General features: G+C 46.4%; 1 protein-coding gene across 1 annotated transcript in view; it reads right to left on the bottom strand.

Annotated features, from left to right (window-relative positions):
- TRERF1 (transcriptional regulating factor 1) overlaps nt 1-17843 on the bottom strand; it is a 286295-nt gene that overhangs the window by 172752 nt on the left and 95700 nt on the right. The gene's annotated exons all lie outside the window — the stretch shown is intronic.

Here is a 17843-nt window from a genome sequence, read left to right as displayed (position 1 = left end):
CTTTCCCTGACATTTCTCATCTAATCCACCAGCTTTATCTTCAAAATCAACTCTCACCGTTTCTTACCAGCTCCATTCTCACTGCCATTTTGGTCTACGCTAGTAACATCTCTCACTAGGTTATTGCAATAACCTAACTGGTCACCCCACTTCTACCCTCACTTTTCTATAATTCACGTGTTATTGATTATTGTCATGTTATGGACTGATTGGGGTCTCCCCAAATTGTCTATGTTGAAGTCCTACTTCCAAGGAGCTGAGACTGTGACATAAATGGAAACGGGATCATTGCAGATGTGACCAGTTAAGATGAGGACACACTGAAGTAGGTTGAGGATCCCTAATCCTAGTGTCCTTATAAAGAAAGGAAATTTGGGTACAGAGAGGCATACAAAGGGACAGCACTATGTGTAGCCTGGAGGTATTGTGCCACAAGACAAGGAATGCCCAGAAGCTAGGAGAGAGGCCTGGAACACTCTTCCCTAAAGTCTCCAGCAGGAGCACAGCCCTGTCGACACCTTGACCTTGGGCTCCCAGCCTCCAGAACCATGAGACAATCAACTCCTGTTGTTGAAGCCACTGAGTCAGTGGTACTTGGTTATGGTGGCCCAAGCAAATGAATACGCTATGCTCCTCAGAGCAGCTTCAGGGGTTGTTGAAAAATAACTGCTCTGCTCGAAACACTCCTCTAGGAGTTCATCTCTCTCAAAATAAAAGCCAAGTTCTTGAAATGACATCTAAGGTTCACGTGACTTGGCTGGGGTCTTGACCTCTGCCCTTCTCTCCTCCTCTGCCCAGCTTCAGTCCCCTCCAGCCACATAGCTTCCTCAGTATATCTCAAGCAAGCTCCTGCCTCAGACCCTGTACGCTTGTTCCCCCTCTGCCTGGAACATTCTTCTCCCAGGTATCCTTCAACCTTCTTTCTGCCCTAATGTCCTTTCCAGTGAGGCCCACCCCCACCCTTACATGTCCCCTTCCCTGTTGTGTATTTCTTAATATACCTGGCCTTTCCTTATTTTTTTATCCTTCTTTCCTCACACTAGACTAGAAACTCCCTGAGAGCAGAGACACAGTTGTCAAGGTATGTACGTGAGCATTGCGAATAGCAGGTGCCCAGGAAATAGCTGCTGGGAGATTTAAGGTGGAATCAAATATGCCCACAGAAAAGAAAGTTCGAAGGAGGAGGAAGGAGGCTACTGTGTCAAAAGTCACAGAGTCCAGAGATCTGTCCAGAGACCAAGCATCTGTTAGGTGTGGCAATGTGCAGGACACAGGTGACCTTAGAGAGGGCAGTTCCTATGGAAGCCTACACAAAATCCACCAAGTCCCTGCCTGGGACTGGGCCTACTGCCCACAAGCAGAAGCCAGCCTGAGTGGGCAGGGACAAAGTGTGAGAGTAGGTGCTTCCCACACTGACCCCTGGGAGGGGAGGAGGAAAGAGAATGTGAAGTAGAAGGGGTGACGGTTTGAGGAAAGACGCTGGTGCAGGATGACTGAAGGGGGTGAGGTCCCAGGGTTACAGAAAGCAGAAGGACCCTCTGGCCAGGAGGAAGGACAATTCTTTCTCTGAGTGGAAGGAAACCAGGGTGGGATGAGCCCAGAGGCCCAGAAGAGGCAGGAACCTTAGTGGGTTCTTGCTAAGTCACTTGTTCAGTGAATAAATGACGCTGGGTTGTCTCCTGAGTAAGGAAAGATAGGCAAGGGAGGGAACTTGATGTGGGGGGGCACACTCTGTGGGATATCAGGCAAGAGGAGGTAAGGCTCCAAACAGAGCACCCCCTTAAATGTGTGTCCTACAAGCCTCGCTCACGTCAGCCCAGCCCCGGCACTGATTGGAAAGGACTGGCTCCATGCCAGCACCACTGTGGGCCCCGCTGAACTCAAGCCTGTGGTTTCACAGAGAACCGATCTGCATGGCTGTGGGATTTCCTATGACAGCCCTCAGCAGCAGGGGGTTTAGGCGTTTAGGAGGAGCGTGTTCTTAAAACTGAATTCCAGGATCTCAAAGGGCTGTACCCCTTTCTGCAAAGGTTTCATCCTCCTACCTTAATCCGAAACCTCACACTGCACTCCACTCATTCCTCCCAGTCACAAAATCGTACTTCTTATGGTAAGAGATGGCTCCCATTTGTTGGGTACCTAGTAAGTGTCGGGTGTGTTACAAGTCAAAACCTCACACAATAGTCTTAGGAAGATCTTAGCCTCACTTCATGAGGGCCACACTGGAGTTCCCAGAGATCGAGTGATTGGTGCAGGTGGCACAGGCAGAAAGTGGCAGAGCTAGGATTAAAAACCTTCCATTTGGGGCCAGCAGGTTGGCATGGTGATTGAAGTGCTGAACTCACACATGGCTGAACACGGTTCAAGTCCCAGACTCAGAGGCTTGAAAATCACACCAGGTACGTGTGTACCCAAAGTCCCTAGAGGAGAATAGAAGAGAAGGGACTGTGGTGCAGTCATTCCCTCTGAGGGTGATTTCTCATTCTCCTTCTCTCTGTCTCTCTCCAGTGAGCGTACATACCCTATGACAAAGAAAAAAAATCCTTCCATTTGTCTATATTTTCTATATACACTATCACCACCCCTGACTCCAATTCCTCAATCTGTTCTTTATTTCCTCTTTTCAAATTTTATTTATTTGTTTGTTTATTCATTGCCAGAGGACAGCATGCACTCCTTGAAGAGAGAGAGAGAGAGAAAGCACTCCCAGTGGGGCATGGTGATGCTGCAATTCCTTCTCCTTCATTCCTCCTTCCCATCAGAATTTTGGGCATGCACACGGATCCACCCCATTTGTTTTTCAAGGCTTCAAGGTGAGATTCCAGCTGTGGTCAACCATGTGGCATCCGGCTCCCCACACACTAGGCTTAACTGCATTCCAGGGCAGCCCAACATTTTATTCTTCAAATTCAACACCATACATGTATTCTAGGTCACCTTGCAGCATTTCCCATCATCAATTCATGTATCCAGAAGACTCTTCTTAGGGCATTGTTTTTTTTTTATCTATCTTGTCTTACTTAGTTGGCTTCAGAGGCTCCACCAAGGCAGGAAAATTCCAAACTCCCCAGCCATTCCTTGAGATCCTTCCTAAATAATGCACATGTCTCCCGGATGTACCCCGTGCCATTCTATCCATAAAAGTCCCCTCCTTCCCATGCACCCCCTCGAGGTCTCAATGCCAAGTACATTCCTCCCCCTGCTGCTCCACCCTTCTTGCCCCTCTGCTCCTGGTCCTTTCCCGGGCTCCACTGAGCAGTCCCACCCCAGCGTGCTGAGCAATCCCTGGCTGTCCTGAGCTCACTGCATTTGGCCTCTTTATGCAGCTCTTCCATTTGCCATTGTAGACTATGAACCTCTTGTGGGTAATTAGTAGCTGTGTTGAAAATGCTTAGAAGTGCCCATTGCTTCACATAGTGTCTTGAATGATAAATATCTGATCCATAGAATTTGGTGCTCAGGTGGTACAATTTCTCCAACCTCTCTCACCTCCCTCCCAACCCCCAGAAAACAAAGGAGAATGGAGATGAGAAAGGAAAGAGACCTTACTCACAGCTATTCTTCTTCTTCTTCTTCTTTTTTTCTCCTAAATGAAGATGGTTTTGTTTGTTTATTTTTGCCATAGGGCGTGTGTGCTCACCAGAGAGAGACAGAGTGAGGGAAAATGAGAAATCAGCCTTGGAGAGATGGTCTTCTCCATTTTTCTCTTGGGATTTTGGACAAGCACACACAAGTGCCCGGAGTGATTTTCAGGTCACTAGGTCTGGGACCCAAACCATGGTGGGCCATGTAGGAGTTCAATGCCTTAACCATCTTAATAAGGAGAAGGGCAACAGGACTCAGCTCTCCCCTCCTTTTCCTACACCCTTCAAGGTCTTGGTGTCCTTCCTTAGCCTTTCGTATGCTTTTTCATATGTGTTTTCTTCCTTCTTCGAGGGAAGACAAGAACCTGAAAAATCCGGCTGAGCAGAGAAGCTCAGAAAAGCCAAGGCTGGGCACCCAGATGTAGGAAAAAGAACATTCTATTTCTGGGAAATCAGAATTAATCTACTATAGTCATAAGCTATGGACCACCACCCCACAGTTCTGAGATTTCCAGAGTCACAGGGAGGATGCCTGGGAGAAGTGAAGGTCAACAGAGACCTCAAGGGCCATGCAGTTACCCCACACCAACAGAAGGACAGCCTGAATAGCAAGGACCAGATAGCAAGAGAAAACCATGGGGGTCAGCCGGTGCCGCCTTCCCAGATGTCCAATAAGAAATCAAGACCTACCCAAACCAGTGGCAGCAAAGGGGATGGGGGGAGGGGGTGGTCCTCAGGACTTAGCTCCGGAATCAGGCCTGGGATCGAATTCTGACTTGGTCACCCAGTAGCCGTCCAACCTTAACTTCTCTCTGTTTGGTTCTGTATAAGCAAATGTGAGGCCTGAATGAAACAAGACGTGTTTAAAAGCATCTAGCACAGTGCCTGGCACATAAGGGGCCTGTGAAATGTTTCCTTTCTCTCCTTCAGCCTTCAGAACTCAGAGCTCTCAACACTCACGATTAGAAGTGCAGAAGCTACAGAGCATTTCCCAGTGATGTTCGCAAAGAAAGATGACAAAACTTAGCAAAGGAACAAACGAGCCATCCCACACTGGCAAGAGAGAAGCAATGGGCCTCAGTGAACGCCTGAGTTTCAAAACACACAAAGCTTCCAGCCTGAGACCATGCCAAACAGGAAGTTTATGACAATCAAAGAAAACACACATGCACAACCTGTAGGAGGCTGCACACCACTCAGAAAAGATGAGATCCAGCCTTCTGGAGGGTTCTGTGTGGAAGAGAAGACATGTGCCCTGCTGGTGTTCCAAACCCACAAAGCTCCGCTCCGTCCTCCTCACTCTAAGCACATGAGAGAATCCGGGCCAAAGCACGAGTAACTGTTCTGATTTTCCAAAGCCCGGATCTGTCCACACCTTCCTATTGCTTTCTCCCATCCCTCTCTCCTTCAGCAAGAACGAGCACTGTGAACAGCTACCAAGGGCCTGGTGATTAGGTGTGTGGGATCATCCTCCAGAAGATCTTAACACATAAAGACGAAGCGACGTGCAGAGGTCCCAGAGGTCTTCCATCTCCATCTGCTGTCTGGCCAGTACATGTTTCATCAGGCACCGGAGTGCACCACAGCAGGGTCCTCAAGCTGTCATTATTTCCTCCTCTGAAATCCACATGGCACTCACATTTTCAACTGCATTGCTCAAACCAGGGTGGGGCTCTATCCCTGCAGTTCATGTATTTGGAAGTGCCAGCAAATATGGACACGATTCTCATCTGGTGTGTCCCATCTATGTAGTCAGGGGGGAATGAGGAGGCTCCTTCCCTTTGTTCACAGTCTCCCACGCACCTGTGGATTGAGCCCTGCTTCTTCTAGGCAATGTCCAATCAGTGTGACCCAATGGACAATGAGAACGGCGATAATAATATCAATGATCAACAGCAGCAATACCATGGCAGGTTAAGTCCCTCTGTCTTTGAGTCACCCTCCGTAAAGACAGGTCCCCAGTTCCACACCTCCTAAGTAGATGGCCCAATTGTAAATTCAGTCCCCCAATAGCCAGCTCTACCGACCGCCCCCACTCAGATCTCATGCAGTGGTTTCCCCACCCCCTTAAGTCATTTTTTTTTTTGTAATTTTTCCTTTTTACCCCCCTTTTTTTTAAAAAAAAAAAAAAAAAAAAAAAAGTGACTCATTTAGGAAGAGGCGAAACCAAAAATTTCAATGGTAAAGATAAAACAGCACTAAGACTCTTTAAACACCTCCCACTCCATGTAGAATTTAGATCAGATAAAGCCTCCCCAAACTGGACCTCCTAATTTGGAGCTTACGGTCTACACAATTCTTCTAGCAAAAACGCTTCCAGTAATGTCTTCAATTTTAATGTTTCAGTGTCTTCTTTACAAACAGAGATGGCCTCAAGGCCTCCTGTCAGTAGCTTTTTCAAAATGAGAGAATGAGAAATTAAAGATTAAAGTCCATGTTATTGACTCCTGGTAAAAAAATATATATATATATTAAATATTTGATGTTTTGCTACATTTATGAATCTAATTTATTGAATGTAAGACACTGGCGTTGTACCACAGGCATAATAAGAATTATGGGTGGTTTTCATAATTCGATTTCTTGGTATGTAGAAAGTTTTACAATGTTTGCACACAGTGTTTGAAAGGAACAAGATGATATGATACAATACACAGAATTATAATATTTTAGGCTAAAATGAGCAACTAGGATGATTTCAATCCAGGGGATTGTAACACTGGCAGAATTTTTTTAAATTTTTTATTCCCAGTTCCCATTTCTAAAGAGAGATTCTGATACATTTGGTCTAGAATGGAGCTTCAGCATCAGGTTTTGCTGTGTTTGTTTGCTTTTTTAAAGTTTCTCGGGGTTTTTTTTTTTTAGAGGTTTTTGCCTTAGGGTGCATGTCTTCACTGGAGAGAGAGACAGAGACAATGAGAGAGAAAGTGAGAAATCACCCCCCCCCCCAAGGGGATGGCCACCCCACAATTCCTTCTCCTCCATTCTCCTCCCAGGATCTTGGGCACACATACACACACACCAGCATGAATTTTGAGCCACCAGGTCCAAGACTTGAACTGCAGTCAGTCATGAGGGAGTCTAGTGACTTAACCACTATGCCATCTGCTGGCCCCCTCAGTGATTTTTTAAAAAGAATTATTTATTTATTTTATTCCATTTGTTATTATTATAATTTGACCAGACAGAGACACACACACAGAGAAAGGGAAAGTGAGAAAGTAAGCCACCAGGTCCAGGACTCAAACCACGGTCAGCCATGTGGGAATCCAGTGCCTTTAACCACCAGGCCACCTGCCAGCCACCCCTCAGTGTTTTTAATATGCCTGAAGAGTTATAAGATATACATAAAATAAGAAAATTGAGATCTAAAGAAACTAAAGAGCAGGCTAAAAGCGCATAGCCAGTCAGATATGAAACCAGCACCAAATCTGATGTCTACAATTCCCAGTCCAGTTCTGCAATACCACTGAGGTTTTTGGTATTCACAATGTGTTAAAACTTTTTTTTTTAACAAAAAAGCAGATAATATAAAATTGCCAACTTTTTATTTTATAAAACAAGAGTATCTTACTTTTTTTTTTTTTTAGAGAGGGTGGAGGGGTCACCAGAGAGAAACAGAGAGAGAGAAACCCCACACACACACCAGGGCCATGGTCCTGTCGCAATCCCTTCTCTTCCATTTCTCCATCCTGTCAGGACCTTGGACATGCACACACATCTTCTGGCATGTTTTTCAAGCCACCAGGGCCAGGATTTGAATAGCACGGTCAGTGTGGGACACAGCTCCCTTAACCTCCAGGCCACTGGGCCAGCCGGGATCTTATAAATATCTACCAAGGAGAATCACCACTTTTTGACATTTCTCTGTCTCTTTCTCATTTGCATAGCATTCCCTTCTTTATCCCAATCCCCACCCAGGATGTAAAAAATTGACTAGCCTGGCTGCTGCCCATGCCTCGCTCACCTTCACCTACCCTGCTCCTCATAAAAATCCAGGCCAACCCAGACCTCAAAATTACTCCATCTCCTCTTTTCTCTAATTCCACAAGCATCTACTTCTGAAAGTTCTTTCTCTCACCACACTGTTCCCCAGTCCCTGCAGACCCACCTCTCACCTTCCTCACAACCTACACACAGTAACATTTGTTCAAGTTGCAACAACCGATGTGGAGGGCATGCTGAGACCAAATACTGTCTCTTCTAAATGTCTCCCTGATCAGGGATATACAGTCAACTGCTAAAGAAGGCTCTTTCCGAGGGGTGAGATTAGAAGGTGGGGAGTAGAGGCAGGGCAACGAGGTTCTCTTTATACCTCTCGGTTTGAATTTGGGGGCAAGTATGGTTTTTTTTTTTAAAGGACAAAGTCACACACACTTACATGCATGCACACACACACATACAGCAGGTTACAAAAATACGTTTCTGGTTTGCTTCCACTCTGTAAATACAGTACAGAAAATTGTCTGGGGAGTTCACGTATTCACATTCTAAATGTAAATGATATCTGGTGCTGGGATTATGGGTGATGTTCATTTACTTCCCTTTCCTCTTTGTTATCTTTATTCTGTGTTACGTATGTAATAAAGGAATAATGAGAGTGTAAAGCCTAAACCAAAGCATTATCTGATCTCGGAACCTACACAGCATTCTGAAGCAGACACCAGAGCACACCTCAGACTGGCGAGTAGAATCATCTTGTAGAACAATTCCTTCTCCTCCATTCTCCTCCCAGGATCTTGGGCACACATACACACACACCAGCATGAATTTTGAGCCACCAGGTCCAAGACTTGAACTGCAGTCAGTCATGAGGGAGTCTAGTGACTTAACCACTATGCCATCTGCTGGCCCCCTCAGTGATTTTTTAAAAAGAATTATTTATTTATTTTATTCCATTTGTTATTATTATAATTTGACCAGACAGAGACACACACACAGAGAAAGGGAAAGTGAGAAAGTAAGCCACCAGGTCCAGGACTCAAACCACGGTCAGCCATGTGGGAATCCAGTGCCTTTAACCACCAGGCCACCTGCCAGCCACCCCTCAGTGTTTTTAATATGCCTGAAGAGTTATAAGATATACATAAAATAAGAAAATTGAGATCTAAAGAAACTAAAGAGCAGGCTAAAAGCGCATAGCCAGTCAGATATGAAACCAGCACCAAATCTGATGTCTACAATTCCCAGTCCAGTTCTGCAATACCACTGAGGTTTTTGGTATTCACAATGTGTTAAAACTTTTTTTTTTAACAAAAAAGCAGATAATATAAAATTGCCAACTTTTTATTTTATAAAACAAGAGTATCTTACTTTTTTTTTTTTTAGAGAGGGTGGAGGGGTCACCAGACAGAAACAGAGAGAGAGAAACCCCACACACACACCAGGGCCATGGTCCTGTCGCAATCCCTTCTCTTCCATTTCTCCATCCTGTCAGGACCTTGGACATGCACACACATCTTCTGGCATGTTTTTCAAGCCACCAGGGCCAGGATTTGAATAGCACGGTCAGTGTGGGACACAGCTCCCTTAACCTCCAGGCCACTGGGCCAGCCGGGATCTTATAAATATCTACCAAGGAGAATCACCACTTTTTGACATTTCTCTGTCTCTTTCTCATTTGCATAGCATTCCCTTCTTTATCCCAATCCCCACCCAGGATGTAAAAAATTGACTAGCCTGGCTGCTGCCCATGCCTCGCTCACCTTCACCTACCCTGCTCCTCATAAAAATCCAGGCCAACCCAGACCTCAAAATTACTCCATCTCCTCTTTTCTCTAATTCCACAAGCATCTACTTCTGAAAGTTCTTTCTCTCACCACACTGTTCCCCAGTCCCTGCAGACCCACCTCTCACCTTCCTCACAACCTACACACAGTAACATTTGTTCAAGTTGCAACAACCGATGTGGAGGGCATGCTGAGACCAAATACTGTCTCTTCTAAATGTCTCCCTGATCAGGGATATACAGTCAACTGCTAAAGAAGGCTCTTTCCGAGGGGTGAGATTAGAAGGTGGGGAGTAGAGGCAGGGCAACGAGGTTCTCTTTATACCTCTCGGTTTGAATTTGGGGGCAAGTATGGTTTTTTTTTTTAAAGGACAAAGTCACACACACTTACATGCATGCACACACACACATACAGCAGGTTACAAAAATACGTTTCTGGTTTGCTTCCACTCTGTAAATACAGTACAGAAAATTGTCTGGGGAGTTCACGTATTCACATTCTAAATGTAAATGATATCTGGTGCTGGGATTATGGGTGATGTTCATTTACTTCCCTTTCCTCTTTGTTATCTTTATTCTGTGTTACGTATGTAATAAAGGAATAATGAGAGTGTAAAGCCTAAACCAAAGCATTATCTGATCTCGGAACCTACACAGCATTCTGAAGCAGACACCAGAGCACACCTCAGACTGGCGAGTAGAATCATCTTGTAGAAGGAAAGGTCTTTCCCCATCGGCCTTCCTGGCTTCTGTGCCCAGGCCCCAAGTCTACCACTACCACTGACCCGAGTCACCCCACACGCTGCCGGTCCCCAAGGACGGATGAAGAGGTGATGTCTACATCAAAACCCTGCAGCCCTCCCTGCTCCTTGAGTTTCGGCTACGCTCACCCACTGTCCTCTCCTGAGAGACCCCACTGGTCCCTGCACTCATATTTTCTCCAAGTGATGGCCCCCCACAGCCTCTGTTTCTTTTTTCTTTTTTTCACTTTTTTTTTACATTTAATCATTGTACATCTTTACAACATGCAAAAAATGATTCTCCCAATATGAATACACATACATGGCATATTAGTCCAGTGAAAGATACTACCATTCCCATTATCCTCAACAGATGATCTTCCAGTTTTGTGTCCAATAAATGTTTTGCTTTTTTAAAGGCGAGCAGCCAGACACAAACCAAATAAACATTCAAACCCGTGATTTGTAGCCCAGAGACTCTTTAGTTGGGATATTAACTACAGAGTTTTCCACGGCTCCCCACAGCTCTCAAAAAGACGGATGGGACATGATCCGGGCGGCAAGAACAAACTGCAAGCTCAGAGGCCAGGAGGTGCAAGGGTGTGTGATGTATCCAGGGAAGGAAAAGCATTCAGGAGTGTCTCCTAGCATGTCCAAGGCCGAGCACAGAGGAAAATCTCAGAAAACATAAATATTAACAGCAAAACTCACAAGGGCCAACTAAGAGGGGCCTAAGCAAAGAACTCTGAACCTTTCACCTGTTACACCTCCTTCAAACTGCTTCCCCACAACTCACTCTGCCCTTCCAGTGTCTAGGAGGATCTAGGCCCTCGGGAGTGGGTGGAAAAATAGGAATAGAGAAAAAAGAAATGAGATTAAGCAACACCATGCAGAGGCAGGCTGAGGTCCTCTGAGGGCAACATCACGTGTTTTTGAAAGTGAACTGCTGTTGAGACGTGATGCTTGACCTCCTCCTTGACGTCAGCTCCAAAGGTGAAGGACATCTGTCAATTACCCAAACTTCTGGGACCCTCGGGGGTAAATTTTTAAAGAACTTTGAAACTTCGAAACTGTCTTAACACAGACTGGCTATGCACACAGGGACGCATTTGTGGCCTGTATGAGGCCTCTTGGGAAATCCTCATGGAGGTCGCTGGACCAGCACTCAGGTTCTGCCCTATAAGATGGAAGCCTCTGACCATTTTGGCTCCTCAGATGTCCACCTCTGCTGCCCGCCTCTGCTGCTCTTCACTGATTTTGGTATATTCACCCATCAGGAGAAAATTCTTTTCCTTTTTTTCTTTTTTGTAGAGATTTTTGCTATAGGACATGTACACTCACCAGAAAGACATAGAGAGACAGAGAGACAGAAAGCGAGAAATCACCCCCACCCAGGGGGGATGGCCACACCACAATCCCTTCTCCTCCATTCTCCTCTCGGGATCTTGGACACACACGCACACGTGCCTGGTGTGAGTTTTAAGCTACCAGGTCCGGGACGCGAACCACGGTCAACTACATGGGAGTCCAGTGACATAGCCATTACGCCAACTGCTGGTCCCGAGAAGAGAATTCTTATTGGAATATGTGCCTGTCTCCTCTCAAACACCCAACTGGACTGAAAGCTCCTACTTGGCTTAACTCGAGCTCCTGCTTCTCTTTCCTTTCCAAAACTCCTCCTGTTGCCTTTCAGTGAGCTGCTCCTCACCAAGCAGGAAAGCGGTTCTCTAACCATAGGTCAGGCGGTTCCCTTAATCCCATAAATAATTACATTTATATGCTCTGTGAGTATTTACGTTATTAAAGACTCTTTAATTAGATCTCTTTTTTTCCCTCATTCTTTTCTTTTATGAGAGCGAGACACAAAGAGAGGCACCCTCAACACAGTGTCATGAACAAGAGCACCCACCCTTCGAGCCTTCCCAGCCAGCCAGGATCATGGACGCACGTGCCTCCACGCACAGCTCAATCAGGGAACCAAACCTGTGATCTGCCATACAGACCAAGCATCTCTTGAGTCGTGTATTCCCCTGGACCACCAAGCTGGCCCAGTTAAGCCAAGAAAACTAAGGACTTATGATCTACTCCAAAGAAAGCCGGAGTCTCGCTGGAGACTGGAGACCTGCACACTCCAAACAGCTGGCTAACATCCTGGGCCTGGCGGAGGGAGGTGGGAGGGCTCCAATGGCTATAAAGGTCTCGGGGAGGAAGTGAGATCTGAGTTGGGTCTCAGAAAATGGGTTCAAAGGGGTCAAGTGGAGAGGAAGTGGGAAGACCATCCCAAGCACTAGGACAGCGCACATGTGGCACCCATCACAGAGCGGGTGGGACTCCATGAGCGAGGAATGAGAGCCTGAGGCAGTGAGAGGGTAAGAGTCCACGGTCAGGAGTCAGTCCAGAACTGGCCTGCCCCCAACTCTGCCTCTTGTTAACTAAACGGATGGGCAACCTCCTCCTCTCTCAGTCCCACATTCTCTACCAGTAGAGGGATGAAAGGGCAGTAACAGGCCTACTTGCTGGGGCTGCTGTACGGACTGAACATGAGGAAGCACACGAAGGGCTTGGGGTGCTCGCTGCCTGCCATCACTAAATGTTACCAGTTATTCTTGCTACAGGCAAAACCACCCTGTGTCTCTCCTGCTGGTGCAGCCAGGGCACTTTCTTCTTTGTAACAGCCAGGAGGCTGGGAAGTGAACACTGAATGACTAACCAAGAATGCCCAGGCAGCCAGAAGTGGTACACTCAGCCTGCCACCACCCCCAATACACACACACACACACACACACACACACACACACTGTTCTCTGGTGACTTCTTGGACCATCAGCTGCATCATCTGGACTCTCTAGACTTTTGGCTGAATTTAATCAAAGAGAGAGAGAGACCTCTTTCCTTCCCCCTTGATCCTGCCTCACTCCAGTTTGGCAGTGGTGGCTGCATCTCTTCACCATCAGAGCTGCCGGCAGGGCCTATTCCCCCAACTTGGGGACTCCTTCTGTCTGGCCTAGGGGAGGTAAGAGCTTCCCACTGTTGCCAGCCCTGGGGTGCCTCATCACCCTTACATGGTTTCCTTAATCCTATCCATAATTCTGCAAATAGTCCTCTTCACTAAAATGTCTCCAGTTAAACCTTTTGTGTGTGTGCCGGTCATTTTTTGCTGGGACCCTAACAGAGCCAGGGCCTACTTCCATCCACCAGATGAACGAGGATGAAAGTGCGGCCCTGTCTTACCCTTACTCTCTTCATAACTTCAGAGGCTGCACGTGAAAGGCACTGTTTAAGACATTAGCACCAATGTGTTTTGCCCAAGAGCAATCATAAGGGAATTTAACACCCCCGGGAAGGTGAATATACTTCAGGAAGCTCAGGGAAAAGCAACTCTCCCAGCCCAGGCAAGACATAGTCAACACTCTGCTCCTCCAGACCCATCATGCGATGGAGCTCCACTGGGACAACAAAGTCACAGATTCAGGTTGGTGTCTGCACATGGGAAAACGCCATGTTTGTCCATGAGGTCCTTCCAATTGAAAACAGAATCCCCAAATCCAAGAGCACTTTCAGGAAAGGATAATCCACAGAACCAAGCACTCCATGGGGCAGCTACTGAGATGGCCAGTGTTTATACCCCTCAGGATGTGAAACACTGAGGCGTCGCATTCAGTTCTTCCTATCCCAAGACCTCATTCTTCATCTCTTAGCAAGGAATGCCCGAGGCCGATCACTTCCTTGCCATCTCAGGCTCCTCCCGCCACTCCCACTTCATCACAGAGCTCAACGCAGCCTTGGTTGTAGGATTCAAAAAGCATGTATTAAGTGCTTACTGTGTACAAGGACCATGCCAGCCACTAAAGCACTAAAGACAATTAAGATAAAGATCTCACAGCCAGCGCCAGGGCACTGTACATATGGAGCCAGATCCCATATGGCCAGTGGTTAGCTAAATCCCAACCCTGGAAGCTTGAAAAACATGCCGGGCACATGTGCGTGTGTATCCCAAATCCTGGATGGTGAAATGGAGAAAAAAGATTGCAGTGTATTGAGGGATGCTTTCTGCCATCTATCTCTGAGAAGCACATATGCCCTCTGGCAATTAAACAGATAAAGATCTCAAAATCCAAAAGCCACCAAAAAAAAAAAAAAAAGAAGAGGTGTGGCCAGCAGGTGGCATAGTGGATAAGGCATTGGATTCCCATATGGCTGACTGCGGTTCAAGTCCCAAACATAGGGGCTTGCTTTCTCTCTCTCTCTCTGGGCAAATTGAAAGATAATAATAATAAATCAAATTAAATGAATAATTCTTTAAAGACATATATTTTAACAATATGAAGGTGGAAGGCTAGACACCAACAAAAGAAGATTCTCAAAGAAGAGTGAAGCTTGAACTAAACTGGGTCTTGAAGGATGAGGCTGTGACAGTGGAGAAAACGGGGGAAGGCACTCAGAGGTGTGACGAGGAATGGGGACACTGGACGTGTAGACTGGATTACAGGGCAAAGCACGAAAGAGCAACCCAAGGGTCCAGCTCAGATCAAGACCCCTTGATGCTAAAACCAAGCATATTAAATGAAACCTTCTCAGACAGAGGTTTCCTGCCAACAGCTTCCGAAGCCAAGATGTCTTCCGTTTGGAAGATGTTAAAGGCAGTGTGGCTGGGTCTGGAACAAACCGCTTGTCCTAAAAGGAATATTTCCCAGCCCACCAATGGCCGTCAACCTTACCTGGCGTCAGAGTTACCCAACCAGTGTGTGGAAAGGGGTCTGGCCACTCCCAGCTCTCCCACCTCAGGAAAAATAAAACCTTTCCACATGTGTGCTCTTGGAATTCTAAAATTAAACGTTCATTCCTCTCACCTAAAAGCTTTATCCTTTTATAAGCTAATATGCAAATGCCCTGGGAGAGGCTAAGTCTTAGCAGTCACATATCCGCTTAGCATGAACGCTTCCATAAGATCTTTCCTGGAAAACGGGCTTTGCATGAGAAATGTTCGAGAGATTATCTGCAATTGGGGTGGGGGTTGGCAGGAGGAGAGGGAGAGACCATGAAAGGAGAGAAGGCCAATCCCCACTGAATCGACAACACCCGCCAAAGGCACACGGTGGAAGGTTCGAGGCCAAAGCCCTTAAGAGACTTTTTTTGGCCCAGCTGCAGTGGCGCAAGTGGGAAGGTGCCACTACACAGTGGCTGAGGTCACATGGCAGGGCCAGAGTCACTGTACCCAGACCAACCTAAGCAGGCTGGGTACAGTGGCATGCACCTGTGGTCCTAGCTAGCTGGGAAGCTAGGGCAGGAGGATTGAGATGTAGTGAGACCCTGTCCAAAACCACAGCACAACTCTCTTTCTCTCTTCCTCCCTCTCCTAAAAAACAACAAAACTCGTTTTTTAAAACATTGAGACATACTTCACAAACTACAAAAGTTACTCTTTTAAAGTTTGCAATTCATGGATTTTTTTAGCATATTTACAAGGTACTACACCTATTACCACTAATTTCGAAAGTTGTTTCCTTTTCTTAGAGTTAGTTTATTTAACTTTATTTATTTATTTATTTATTCCAATTTGATCAGTAAGAAAGAGAGAGCGTGAGAGAGAAAGTGAGAAGGCAAGCCGCCAGGTCTGGGATTCCAACAGCGATCCGTCATGTGGGAGTCTAGTGCCCCTAACCACCACGCCACCTGCCGGCCCCAAATTCAGAATATTTGCAGCATCCCAGAGAAACCCCACACTCATTAGCAGTTACTCTGCATTTCCCTCTTCCCCTGGCAACCGCTTCCTATCTCTACGCATTTGTCCATTCTAGAAATTGTATAGAGATGGAATCATATGGCATGGGCTTTTTGATGTCTGGCTTCTTTCACTTAGCGCAACGCTTTCCATCCAAGTTATGGCGGGCATCAGCACGTCATTCCTCTGTGTGTGTGTGTGTGTGTGTGTGCGTGTGCGCGTGCGTGTGTGTAGTGCTTCAGACACGATCTCACCGTGTTGCAGATGCTGCAACCTCACAATCCTCCTGTCTCAGCCTCTCATGTGGCCCCAGCCTGAGCAGCAGCAGCATCCAGTGCCTCCTACCACTGCACCTCATTCCTTTTCATCGCTAAGTAATATTCTACCATATGCTGAATGGATATACACATTTTGTTTATCCATCAACAGATTTTTTAAAAGTTTTTTGCTATAGAGTGTGTGTGCTCGCCAGAGAGAGAAATAGAGACATACACAGTAGAAGGGAAAGTGAGAAATAACCCTCCAGGGTAGCCACGCCACAATCCCTTCTCCTCCAGTCTCCTCTTGGGATTTCGGGCATGCACGCGCACACGCCAGATGTGATTGTCGAACCACTGGTCTAGGACTCAAATTGCACAGATGGTCATGTGGGGTCTTGCTGGCCCCCATCAAAAGACTTCTTAGAGTGCAAACCAAATAATAGCCCTCGAGAAAGAGCTGCCAGGATCTGTGGGCTTTCTGGGCAGTACAATCATCCATATACCATTCTTCTCTGCTCCTTCCACCAGCAACCACGGATACCGTACAAACACTCCCTACCTGGTTGGGCAACTTTCCAAACACAATAGCCCTGAGTCACAGAGGCCAAGACAGAAACAGCTCAAATGTCTTCTGAGGGAGTTTGTAATGACTCCTGACTGTCTTGTACAAATCCATGGTCCTGTTAATAAGATGGAAGGGTAAGGGCCTCAATGGCTTCATAAGCATGTGATCCATGCAGTCTCTCAGGGCCCAAGCTTGGTTTAACGCACCACTGTCACTGTCCTGAAAGTCTTAATCGTTTTGAACTAGGGGGCCCCACATTTTCATGTACACTGAGCCCAGCAAAGAAGCCAGACACAAAAACAGCGACATATTATATGAAACCTTTTATATAAAATTTCTCAAATGGACAGATGCGTAGAGATAGGAAGTGGTTGCCAGGGGAAGAGGGGACTGTGGAGTAACTGCTAATGGGTATGGGGTTTCTCTGAAATGTTGGAAGTGTTCTGAAATTAGATAGTGATATGGTTGTACCACTTGTAAACATGCTAAGAATCAATGAATTGTGAACTTTAAAGAATGAATTTTAAGGTATGTAGCTGGTTCTGGACAAGATGCAAAGGCTTGGGAAGGGGAAAGAACTTGATCTTCTGAAACCTGGTGGGACTGACTGGCTCCTGCTTTATGGCAGTTCATAGGGTCAGGTTGGGGTACAGGGTGGGGAATGGGGTGCAGAGACGTGGGAGAGGAGGGCTAACAGCAACGCTGACACCCCAGCTCCCAAACTGCCCCAGGCCACATCTTTCTACCCTGAGGGCTGAACAGTTGGTTGATGAGGCCTCCCCCAACCAGCCAGAGTAGTAACAACTACTCTGTCCAGGCAGGACAGGTTCAGACTGTAAAGCAGAGGGACTCAAACTGAAACTTATTTTATCTCGTAAGGCCTTATAGGTTAAGACCCAGAAAAAGAAAGAAAAAAAGAAGAAGATACATTTCCTAAGGTACCTGTACCAAAAAAACTTTTGAAATATTGACTTTTTTTTTTTAACTGTCACCTTTATTTCTAGCCTATCAAGGAAGTCATGGTTTCACCAAATACTCGCTACTCAATCCAAAGAGAGCAGTGAATTGAAAAGGCAGAGGTAATGCGGGCATCGTTGCTAGAAGGAACCTTAGGGACAACCCGGATCATGAACTCTTGTCCATGTGGGGCAAGGGCCCTTAAGCCCATCCCTATGGATCTCTAGGAGCTTTGACCACTCCCCCCCCCCCCCAAAACCCAGGCCCATTTTCTCTTTCACCACAGG

The sequence above is a fragment of the Tupaia chinensis genome, unplaced genomic scaffold (genome assembly GCF_000334495.1).
Source record: "Tupaia chinensis unplaced genomic scaffold, TupChi_1.0 Scaffold000238_1, whole genome shotgun sequence".
In the NCBI taxonomy this organism is placed as follows: domain Eukaryota; kingdom Metazoa; phylum Chordata; class Mammalia; order Scandentia; family Tupaiidae; genus Tupaia; species Tupaia belangeri.
The sequence above is the reverse complement of the archived record's forward strand: the minus strand, read 5'-3'. Positions and strand labels throughout refer to the sequence as shown.